The 12,712-nt window shown below is 50.1% G+C and overlaps 1 pseudogene; it reads right to left on the reverse strand.

Annotated features, from left to right (window-relative positions):
- The window catches only part of LOC129637680 (myosin-16-like), a 42,709-nt pseudogene extending 34,020 nt beyond the window's left edge, over nt 1-8,689 (reverse strand).
- Nucleotides 8,690-12,712: the final 4,023 nt, after the last annotated feature.

A 12,712-nucleotide genomic window follows, 5' to 3' on the forward strand; every position in this document is an offset into this window, starting at 1 on the left:
TACGGGGTCAGCAGGGAAAGGCGCAGCAGATCTACTGAGCTCCAGCCATGACCCAGCTCCCGCCAGACAGGCTTCAGGGCCACCAGAGCCCTGGGGACAGCGCCTCTCCCGCATCCCGCCAGCCCCGGGGCCCCTGGGTGGTGTGGGGGAATCAGCTTCCAGCCGCTGCGATCTCTGGGTTCCTGTTTTGACTTCTTAGTCCTTCCATCACCATGTGCCCACTTCTCTGCACTCAAGCCCCTGGATTTAAATACTGAATTGGAGTCTTTTTGTTTGTTTTTTAAAGCATTATTTATTATGAACCATTTTATTTATTAATATTTTTTGACCGTGCCACACGACTTGTGGGGCGTCTTAGCTCCCCGACCAGGGATTGATCCTATGTCCCCTGCATTGGCAGTGTGGAGTCTTAACCACTGGACCACCAGGGAAGTTCCTGACTGATAACAATCTCTGGGAAGGAGATGCTGGGACTTGGGTCATCCCATTGGTGAGTGTCAGTCAGCCCTGATTTCCTCGCTTGGGGCGGGGTGGTAAAGCCTGTCCCACCACCCTGGGGCCACCCTGCCGCTGTCACACTGACGAAGCAGGAGGAGCTGTTTCTGGAGCCTCCAGCACAGGGTTGCCTGATGATTTGATCCTCCGGGGACCCCTGACCCAGAGAGAAACACTAGGTAGGGTGGCCTGTCGGCTGCTGCCTGGGAAGCCAGGGCTTTCAAATGACAGTGGGTATGTGCCGGGAACCCAGGAAGGGCACGGCCTTGGGGAGGCAGGCAGAGCGGGACTGGAGGGACCTGGGAGGAGGGCCATCGCCTGAGGACCTGTGCCCCTGCAGCCCCTGCCAGAGCCCCCCTGCCAGATGACAGGCCTTGATTCTTAGCTGCTGTTTCTTTCCTTTGCTCTTGGTGGAGAGACTCCTATGTGAACCTTGAAACCCTTCCCTGGGCACCCCTGGTGCTCCTCCAAAGTCTTCTTTCCTTTCTGTTGGCTTTTTACAGTTGCCACTGGCCCAGCTAGTGCTCCCTGAGCCCTGGGGTTGCCAGGGCCTGCAGAAGCAGCTTAACCAGGAGCTGGCGGTCCTCTCTCTCCCCTGCCAAGCACAAGGGGCTCTAGCACAGCACTTCTAGAGGCAGACGTGGCCTGGAGCATCAGAGTCCATCCAGTGGGTCAGATCTGGGTCTGCAGCCACCTTCTCTCTATGGGACTCTGCCCAAGTCGCTTATCTCTCAGCCACCATCTCCTTATCTGTAAAGTGGCCCTAACCCAAAGAGCAGCTGTGAGGGTCACAGGGCTCTGCTGTGTGGACCCTAGGCCCCAAGTGTCCCCAGACGGCCCTACCTTCCCATCCTAGGACTGTTTGCCAGTTCCTCTAATGTCGCCAAAGTACTGGATGACTTTCTTCATGTTCTCGGTCTTGCCAGCACCAGATTCTCCACTGCAGGTGGAGAGCGGGAGCAGACAAGTGAAGGGCAGAGAGGAGAGTGGCTGCAGAGAGGCAAAGCGATGAAAGGTCCCAGCCATCGGGGCCGGCAGGGTGGGGCAGGAGGGAACTTGGGCCCCGAAACCCCTCACCCCGACTCAGTTTAGCAGATGCAGCCTTACCCTTGGAGAAGGCAATGGCACCCCACTCCAGTACTCTTGCCTGGAGAATCTCATGGGCAGAGGAGCCTGGTGGGCTGCAGTCCATGGGGTCGCTAAGAGTCAGGCACGACTGAGTGACTTCACTTTCACTTTTCACTTTCATGCATTGGAGAAGGAAATGGCAACCCACTCCAGTGTTCTTGCCTGGAGAATCCCAGGGAAGGGGGACCCTGGTGGGCTGCCGTGTATGGGATCGCACAGAGTTGGACACAACTGAAGCGACTTAGCAGTAGCAGCAGCAGCCTTACCCTGCTAAGCCCACTCGTTCGCAGCCTGCAGATTTCCATACAAAGTCCCCCCAATTAATTCTAAGAAGGCTTAATTACATGTGTAAGACACAGACCTAATTACATGTCTATAGACTGAGAGGCAGAAGGGACACTTATGTGATTAGCATAGACTGATTTTCATGCTCTGTAGGGAGGGACCTGTCAACAGGAAGATGTAATTAGAAAACACTTAGAAACTCAACATTTGGCAACACCCTAGCCGTGACGCCTGCATCTCCCTGCATCCTGCCCGGCTTGCAGCACGGCTGCAGTGGCCCGCAGACGAAGAAGAGCTAGGATCCCGTCAGGTCCGAGGCTACACACCTGCCGCTGAAGCCCACATCCTTGCCAAAGGGCCCAAGAGTTTACCAGCCCCATCTCAGAAAACTGTCTAGTCGTATGCAACATAAAGATAAATAGTAACATTAATAAAAATCACTTTGTACTGTACGGTGAAGATGGCATAGGGAATGGTTAAGGGTTGACTTGAGTTCTGGACATTATTTAGCTTGTTTCCCATGTTTTTGTGATGCTTAAATGAGACGGGATGTGAGGTAGGGTTGGTACTTAGCAAGTGCACTCACTGAGTAATATTAAAAAAAAAATCTTCAGTGGGTGATGAGGGATCAAGGTTGGGACTGGGTAGCACGGGGGTCTTATGCATTTGGAGCCCCAGCGGCAAAGGGATTTTTCTAGCCCTGCCATGACTGCCCCGGCGGCCCCCTACTATCCCCACCCCCACACGCACCCATGAGCCTGTCGTGGTGGGTGCTGTCCGAGATAGAGAAGAGGTGGGGTGACATCTCCATGCATGCTTCTTGCCTTCATACATGTTGGCCACGTGGGCCCCGTGGATGGGGCTGAGAGTCATGCAGAACAAGCCCGAGTAGGTCTGGTGAGAGGAAAAGAAGAGGATTATCTGGCCTTTCTCCCGACACCCCCTTCCCTCTGGACCCCAGCCCGTCGCAGAGCATCCTGGCTGGAGCATCCTGCCAGCCTGGAAAGATTCCGTGATGCTCTCTCTGAGGGCAGAATCTGTGTCTGAGTCTTTATCCAGTAGGCAAAACCAGGCTTCTCTTTAATATGTATCTGTTTCATTTTCTTTTGGTTTAATTATTGGGTTGGCCAAAATTTCATTAGGGTTTTTTGGTAACATCGTACGGAAAAACCAGAAAAATCTTTTTGGCCAACCCCAGGATCTGACTTGATAACATAATCGTTTCTATGGACAAATACGCAGCAAAAAGTCCCCCAGCTGCTCAGCACCCGGCCCCTCCTCCCAGAAGGAAGCATCGTGTTGGTTTCTAATATCCCTTTCTCGTAGTATACGAACAAACCCAGAGATATGTTCTTGTCCCCTCACCTTGTTCTTAAAGCAAACAATCGTTTTCTATGATATGGATTATTTTTTATTTTTTTAGCGGAAAAGTTTTTTTGAAGTATGGTTGATTTACAGCGTTGTGTTCATTCCTGCTGTACAGCAAAGTGATTCAGTTATACGTATATCTTCTTTTCCATCATCTTTTCCATTATGGGTATCACAGAATATTGAATATAGTTATCTATACTGTCCGGTAGGAACGTGTTGTTTACCCGTCCTATAGATAATAGCTTGCATGTGCTAATCCCCAAGTCCTGCTCCTTCCCTGTCCCACCCTGCACCCATCCCCTTTGGCAACTACAAGTCTGTTCTCCACGTTTGAGTCAGCTTCTGTTTCATGGACATGTTCATTTCTGTCATATTTTAGATTTCACATAGAAATGATACATGATACTCTTTTATATCTTGATTTTTGGATTTACTTCATGGGGGAGGTTTTCCATGACAGTTCATGGAATTCTTTATGGACACAATCTGCCAACTGGTGGGCAACAGGGATTGGTCTACTCTTAAGAAGATACTCTTTTACCCTATGGCAATTTTTTTCAGGAAATCATTCCATTTTTTTTTTTATCAGAAAAACCAGTGAAGTAGTGAAAGAAATTATTTGATGGCAGAATAGGTGAGGGCAGAAAATGGCCAAATCCATGGGTCCCAAGCTTCTCCTGGCAGACATTCACACTGACCTCTTGTGTCTCCACTCTCTGCCTCTTTTCATGTCAACTCGAAAAATTTCCATTTTAGTCCAAGTGGGGATACACACCCCCAGCTTCTCCTTAGCAGAGCTGCATTATATTGCATTTTAAAAAGGAACCTTATTAAATAGAAAGCGACCCAAAGAAAGAGGAGCAAAGAGAAGAAACAGAGAACCCACGCAAAGACGTAAGAGGATGACGCACAGTGTCTCATCCGGGATCCAGCCACTGAGTCGCTCTTCCCTCCAGCCCTGTCCTGGGGGTTGGGGTGGGGCAGAGAGAGCAGGCCAGAAGCGAGTTGTGTCCCTGTTCGGGCCAGAATGAAGAGGAGAGGCCCCCACCAACCTCGCAGGAGGGACACGAGAGGGCGGCTGCCCTGCCTACCCCAGGTTTTCAGTCAGTGGTCCAACCGAGGTGTTGGATTTAAGAGGAGGCTCCTGCCCTGGTCCCTCAGGCCACTGTCCGCAGAGCCTGCAGTCCCTTAGCCCAGAGTCATGGTGTGGCCACCCTTGGGAGCAAGGGCGCAGCTGCGGGCGGGCTCTGAGCAAGCCCAGGCCCTGAGCTTGGCCTTGAGCCCACACGGACATTTCCCCCTGCCAAGCTCAAGGCTCAGCCAGGCTGCAGGCGTGGCTCTTCCCAGAGTGAAATCCAGTGATGCCCCATCAGCCTGTGGCCCCAGCAAATGACCCCAAGAGCTTTCCAGAGATCCTCCAGCACCACCTGTAGCTCTGGTGCTGCCGAAGGTCTGAATCTGGAACTGAGGCAGTATTGAAGTAGGGCAAGGGGAAGAAGCAAGCGGCAGCTCTCTTGACTGTTACCAAAACCCAGAGAAGGGAAGTCCCCTGACCTTGAAGCCCACCCAGTCCTACCAGATTGCCTCTTTCCTTTCTAGTAAAGACATCTAGAGAGGCAGACACGTAAACTTCCTTATATCCCAATTTTGAGTTTAGCCTCTAGCACCTTTGGGAAGTCTTAGGATTTCTAAGATGGTTAAGGGACCGATGGTAACTCACTGTGCTGATCCTAGCAAAGTACTTGTTGAATGAATGAATGGTTGGATGGATGGATAGAAGGAAGGGAGAAATGAAAGATGGAAGAATGGTAGGAAAGGAGAGGTGAATGGATGGATGGAAGATGGATGGGCGGACAGGGAAAGACATTTAATGAAGCCATATGACATCACTGGGGGAAATGATGATTTGATTGGAGGGTTTGCTGGGATGGGGTCAGGAGGAGCACTTCTGGATGACAGCCTCAGCAAAGGGTGTGTCAGCTGCCCACAGAGATTGTACCATCACTGAAGTGCCAAAGCCTCGAGGTGGAAGTTCTGATCTGTCAAAAGCATGGTCCCTCTGCCCTTGTCCCAGACATAACATGCATGGGTTGTTGGGGAGGAGAGGGGCCGAAGAACTGCAGCCACCCCCTCCTTCCCCCCCAGCCCTGACACTTACATAGATCCTCGTGTTGACGTAGCATTGACGTAGATTGTCCAGGACGCTGGCCTCGTTCAGGAAGGTCCTGTCCGCCATGTCGCTGGCTTGGTAGAATTTGGGAGGGTTCATCTGCTGGATGTCATCTTTCTTCACAATGAGCGTCTGAGGGTCAAAACACAGCACATGTCTCAACACCATGGCAGCGTCGGGCAGAGTACCACCCGCTCTCTGGCGTCAAGAAAAAAACTGGATCAGTGGGTCCAACTCCCGGTGCAGCCATGTCCCATCAACTTGGGATGGGGAGGAACATCCACGGCCCTCTGAGCTCTAGGTGCCTCCCCTCTGAAGTAGGGACGCCAGTGGCTTCCTTGGCTGGTTGCTGGGAGGATTATATGGGCTGAAGCGGCATCAAGTAAAAAGACTTTGATGTTCCCTCCCTATATTCAGACCATCTCTGACCAGTGCTTCTCTTTCAGCCAAGTCCATTCTGGTAGCTGAACTTGCTCATTGATCCCAGGGACCCTGTGCAGAGATGTGACTCTTGCCCTCTGCCTTGAGAATCAGTGGTGGTTTTTAAATAGCAGTGAACGTTCCCATTTAAAAAAGACATTCCCCTGCTCCCACTAAACCACCTTGAAGGATAAGATTGAAAGCAAGCTAGCAAACAAGACCAAAAAAAAAAAAAAACAAAAACCCAACAACGATGAGCCATATATAGTTTAGGGTAAAAACAATACAACAAATTCCCATCCCCACTCTGCACCCCAGCTTTTCCCCTGTAAATGTAAACTAGCACCAGCTCTTGTGTGGCAGCGTCTGGGACCAAAGCTCGAGACATGTGATCGGGAAAACAAATATCTTTCCACTGCCTGAAGCCTGAGATGTGAGGCTCAAACACCTACTGGGATTTCTGGGACTTTAATAATTTATGAGTTCAACACGCAGATCATTTGAAATCTTGACGGTTCTGGAAAATACACCCAGTAATGGTCACCACACCCACAGTAAATCCAGCTAGATTTCATTCAGGGTCCATTTCTGGTAGTTTCCTGATCTCTGGGCCTCGCCCACAGGCAAACACTTGTCTTTCAGCCCCAGCAGAGAAATGGAGTTCTGTGGCTTTATCATTAAGAGCCAGATGAGTCGATCTTTTCTGTCCCAAACCCTGCTGTATGCGTGTCTACCGCAGATGCTCCCAGAAGTTGTGTTGTCCTTAAACTGTACCCAAACTGGGGCCTCTGGCGCTTCGCTCTCATCATCCATCATTCCTGGCAACACTACAGTGCCCTGCCCTTCTGAGAAGGATGCTTCTCCTGCACGTTAATCTTGACTTTTGTATTCAAACCCACTGGACCCCAGCTGTAGCCTCGTTTTCCTGTGGCCACTCTTCTCAAAGAGGGGCGAGGCACAGAATAAAGCTTAGATATCGCAAGTTCTGATCATGGAAGGTCTCTGTCCCCTTATCCCTGAAATTAACCAAGTGCTGATCCCACGCACCCCCCACCCCCGACAGTCCACGTGGAAGATGAGGTGATGCTGTAGAAGGGGCACGGACGTTGGAGCCAGATACAGTAAGCTTTGGGGTTTTTTTTTCCCTAGATTTATCAGTTTTTTTTTTTTAACTTTTAATTTTATATTGGAGTATAGCCAATTAACAATACTGTGATAGTTTCAAGTGGACAGCAAAGGAACTCAGCCACACATATACATGTATCATTCTTCCCTAAACTCCCCTCCCATCCAGGCTGCCACGTAACACTGACCAGAGTCCCCTGTGCTGTATAGGGGGACCTACCTTGTTTGTCATCTGTTTTAAACACAGCAGTGTGGACATGTCGATCCCAAACTCCCTGTCTCTTCCCCCAACTCCTATACCTGGCAACCCTAAGTTTGTTCTCTGTGAGTCCAGATGCAGCAAGCTTTGAATCTGAATTCATCATTCACTATCTTTGTGGCTGTAGGCAAGTTACCTAAAATCTCTTTAATCTTCTGCAAAACAGGGTTCATACATCCTACTACCATAAGGTTATTAAAAGGATTAAGTGAAATATCCAGTGCCTCCCCAGGAGTTTGCCCCAGGTGAGGGGTCTCTTAAACCAAATTTTCTAGCCACTCTCTGAAGTCAGTCCTTGTAGCTAGACAGAGTGTGGACCAACACAGAGAGCTGTGCTAGTAAACCAGCCATACGGGGGGGAAACATCCATGATTTGCACCTTTTGTCATTTCCACCATGGCTGACACCAGGATGCCAAAGGTTTAACGACCACCTGCAAAGCCCCTGAATGTTTAGAGTTGGATCCTTACAAGCCAGGACAAGGCAGCCCCAGCTCAGCACCACCACGCAGCAACGGGCTTGGTGCCACCATCTGTAGTCATGACACTGGAGAGCTCACCTGGGTTGCCCAGGGTGTTCCAGGCCCTGTCTCACAGCCCTCACACCATCATGGGCACATAGCACAATTTCCTGATGGATGTGATGCTCCTTCTCACTCTTGATGGGATGCTCCTCCTCACTCTTAGAAAATTGATTCCACATGAGAGCTGTCTGGGGCTTTAAAGATAAGTAACTCTCATGATGGGCTTCCCAGGTGGCTTAAGTGGTAAAAAGTCTGCCTGCAAATGCAGGAGCTGTAGGAGATGCAAGTTTGATCTCTGGGCCAGGAAGATCCCCTGGAGGAAGACATGGCAACCCACTCAGTATTCTTGCTTGGCGAATCCCATGGGCAGAGGAGCCTGGCGGGCTACAGTCCATGGGGTCGCAAAGAGTCAGTCGGACACACACACACACATGCAACTCTCGTTACGATCTCTTGCACACATTCACTGTTTTACAGAGCATACAAAATACTCTCATGTCATATCACATTGGAATCTCTACTGTGAGAAAACCAAAGGTCAGAGAGGGAAAGTGTTTTGCTTAGGGCCCCACAGGTTGAGTGTCATTGAGTCTGCACTTGAACCCAGCACAGGGGACTCAGAGGCATCAGCTCTTCTTGCCACCGTGCCTCTTGGGTTCAGGACTCAAGCTCAGTTTCATCCTGAGGATCATTTCCCACCCAGCTTGTTGGTGATCGTCTTCATGGTGACTTGGTCACCCTGTTCAGACTGGTTCTCCCCAGCGATGAAGCCCTCCTTCTCATCCTTGACCCAGCAGGACCTCTTGATGTCATAGGGCTTGTTTGTGGCTTCGATCCTCCCCTTATCGGGAGGTGCCAGGAAGGGCATCTGGTCCACATTAGCCCCACATTCACCTTTGTGTGCACCGGGCATTGTGGCTCAGCTGAGGGAGGAGCAGGAAGGAGCCACCGGTGAGAGCCAGGGCTTCCCTGGGTGCTGGAGGAAAAAGAGGATGGTTTGCCAAGACTGTTGTACAGGCTGGGGCTGCTTCTTTCATGCCACTTTCATTGTCTTGGTGCTATTAGGTCTTAATAACCAAGAATAATGGCTCCCCAGGTGGTGCTAGTGGTAAAGAATCTACCTGCCAATGCAGGAGATGCAAGAGGCGAGGATTCGATCCCTGGGTCAGGAAGAACCCCTGGAGTAGGAAGTGGCCATCCACTCCAGTATTCTTGCTGGGAAAATCCCATGAACAGAGGAGCCTGGTGGGCAACAGTCCACTGGGTTGCAAAGAGTCCAACGCAATTGAGTGACTAAGCACACACATACCACTGAGAATAACAAATAAACTGATAACTCCTCAGAGTTGTGTACCCCCAGCCACCACACAACGCTTCTGCATCTGTGGTTCCATATGCCCCCACACTAAGGCTGTGAGGTAGGGTTCGGGGAGGATTTAATGTTATGGAGGAGAAGATAAAGACCAAGAGAGGTTAAAGCATGGACTTTTAACCATGAAATGGGATGAGAAAACAATTACCATTTGGTTTTCATTTTCCCGTAAGATCTGAGCAGAGGCCACAAGCCACCACAGTCCTGCTCTACTGTGGCCTGTCCCCAACAGAAATCCCAGCTATTCTCCTTTCACGATAGCATGGCTGCAGGCATCTCTAAATATGACTTACACTCATCTCAGCTTTGAAATGATGGTCTCATGAGACCCTCAGTTAGAAGTTATTATTTAAATCTACTAACAATAAGTCTACTTTGAAATGCTATATCACAAACTGATTTTTGAAAGTATTTTGATAACTGAATTTTAATACCCCTGGTTTCCTTTGTGACCCTGCATAGTTTATTTTGTGCATTTAAAAACACTAACCTGAGCAGAGGGCCACAGGCTTTACCAGATGGTAAGTGAGTCCGTGGCGCTGAATAATCGTCCTGGCTCAGTGATTCTCTCTCTTAAGATGAGGCCAGCTGGGAGTCAAGGCTGGGCCTCTTGGTTTCCAAATGCAGACAGTCTCTCAGGAAGGCAGAGGACTGGGGACTTTCAGTAGCAGAGAGAAGTCAGGGGCATCCCAGTCTGTCTTGAGGGTGAAGAACCTTCTGGAAGGTTTGCGGAGCAGATGGTTCTGAGCCCCTTTGCCAGAAGTGCTGTTCTCAAGCCAAGGGGACAGCCTTCACCTTTAAGCTGGAGACGGAGGCTCTCACAATGGTGCTCCTGGACCCCCTACGGCACTGAGGTATCCTTGGGGGAGCTCCAGCATTCCCTGCCAGTTTTCCAAAAAAGGCCGAGTCGGAATAGGAAAGTGATGGAGGCAAAGCCAGACGCGTTCTCCTCATCTCGATGTGGTGTCCAGGTTAGAGAGTTCTGACTGAAGCCTGGGTTCTCCAACCTTTAAGCTGGTCCATTTCACAGAAAATGAGAATGAGAGAAGGGGTATCAGGGGTCCTGTGCCTTTGTGGACCACTGACTTCTTTGTCCATCTGGTGATCTCTGTGCTCTCATTGGACAAAACTTTAAATTCAGGTAATAAAATGAATAAGATCACCAAGGAAACAAATGACATCGACATGTAATGAACACAGTATTAAACATGCATGATATGGCAATACACGCACTTCTTTATAAAGGTATCCGATAACACGATCTAACAGAGAAGGAGGAAACAGAACAGGCTCCATCTTGAAAGCAGGACTCTATCTTGGACCAGACTGTGGGCTTTGAACTATATGCCCAGTATCTATGGAAAGGACATACCAACTGGAAAATCTGGCCCCCAGAAGGAAAAGCCCCGGGGATCTCCGTTGCCTAAAGAATACCCCAATTATCTGTGTAACCGAATATAATCATATATTGTATTATGCTTATTGGGGTATGACCACAGGCCTATTGATAATTACTCCTCCACTGTTAACTACCTAGGCTTAAGGCATATGATCAGGGGTTAACTTTGATTGTATCTTTCTTTTTCCTTTGTTCAGACTAGATTCAGGGAACCTTATACACCTAGGGTATATAAGACTTTCACAAAAACTGGTTGGGGTCCTTGGCTAAGAGGAGACTGTGCCCTGGGCCCCCCCGTGTAATAAACTGCACTCCACTATCTGCATTGTCCTTCTGAGTGAGCTTGTTTCCCGGAATGTGTGTCTACAACAGCAGGTCTAGTAACTTTCGTTTTAAAGCAGCCGTGAGAATTAATCTTTTGAGCTCTCTGCAATAACTGTGATATATGAAAATATTGGTGATTTCCTTTGCTGACAAAGTCACAGGTGCTGCTGATACGACTGTGGTTTGCCACCTGTGTTAAAAAGGGGGAGGAAATGGTACATTTCGGGTAAAGGTGGTGAACATCATGATGCAATTGTTCTCTGGCTGAAGGCCCCCAAGCCCAGGGTAGGAACCCTACCCGATCCCCCCGGAGTCCCATCTCTGGTGGAGAGCATGGGGCTGGGAGGTCCCCGGTAGCTTTGGACAGTCTTCCTCAAGCAGCTGGGAGACCAGGCTCTCAGCTCTGCCAGTCACCCCGGGCAGCTCAGTGGCCTCCCTGGGCATCCCCCACCCCCTTTCTGGAAGATACGCTGTCCCGACATAAACTTTCTCTTGCCATTTGCTGTCCCTGGTGGGATGATCGCACTGCCTTTCTGCGGTTTCATTTTAGTGGTTCTGATTGACATAGATGGAAGTCACCAGGGAGGTGAGACCAAAATCCACATGAAAAGAAAACGTGAGTATCCACAAGGTCAGATTTTTGAAATGCATTAGATTTGTCTTGAAAACAGAACAACTTCTCCTGTCTCTGTGCTGGGTTCCTTTTCAATCGTCCTAATTGGGGAGGTGGGGCCAGAAATTCTCCTTTGTTTATTCCAATTAAGTTGCTTGTATTTTTTTTTTTAATGGTGGTTTTGCCACAAACCACAGGCGGCCCTTGTCCTGGCCTGGTGGCCTGGGGCACAGATCACTGGGACCAGGAACCCTGAGGGCCATGCAGGCCTCTGACACCAGGAACCACCCCTCTCAGGAGCCACCAGCCTCCTGCTCAGTTGTGACCGCATCTTCCAGGACTCCCTGCATGTAAATAACTCCTGCTCCCTGCCTCCCAGACAATTGCTTTTCCCAGGCATCTTTGATAACAAGATCCATTTTTCAAAACCACAAACCACAAAACAGAGAAAAAATTCAGTGCATGGGATGCAAACGCTTAAAGTGTCTTAAGAGGAGGAGAGATGCATTGCAGAGTGTGGGAAGTGGGTGGCAGGGATTGAACCCAGCTCGAGTCCAACATCCCCGCCATCCCCTGGTGGGAGCCGGATGGTGCAGTGGAGTGGGGCTGATCTGGGTTCAAGCCCCTCTGTTCCTGTCTCGCTGTGGAACGAGGCAGCTCTCTCCTGTCCCCTAGGTCCAGAGCCCCGGGAGCATTGAGTGACATGCCCACTCTGCAGCCCCTCAAGAAATGCCTCCTCCCTGCTCCCCCTTGTGAATCTCTCATTGTTACATCTCCTTTCCTTGGGTGGCTTCTCCATGGCACCCCCTCCCCATTCCCCACCTCCCCCAGTCCCCTCTGTGGTACTCACCTGAGACCACACTGGAAGAGACTGGGTGCCCCCCAGAGGCTGGCCTTTCCCTTTTATACCTGCCCAGCAGGTCTGAGCCAGCAAAACTTAAAAAAGAAGAAAAGAACCCCTCCAGGGCTCCAGTGGGCTCAGTAGGCCTCCCCTTCCAGGGCTTGACTGGATGCTCCCGGGTCCCTCCGCGGGGATCAGGGAATGCCTTGCTGCTAGGACATTTGCCTTCCTCCCAATGCCCTTGTGGGAAAACTGATGACCTCAGCCCAGGGGTGTAGGCTGTGGGCAGAAATCAAAGAGCTGGCTAATGAATTTTCCTCTTAAAACTGTAATTGCACCATGCAAGGGGCTTACGCTCAAGGAAGAAGACATGGGTGGGCTCATTCA

The sequence above is a fragment of the Bubalus kerabau genome, chromosome 23 (assembly GCF_029407905.1).
Source record: "Bubalus kerabau isolate K-KA32 ecotype Philippines breed swamp buffalo chromosome 23, PCC_UOA_SB_1v2, whole genome shotgun sequence".
NCBI lineage: Eukaryota > Metazoa > Chordata > Mammalia > Artiodactyla > Bovidae > Bubalus > Bubalus kerabau.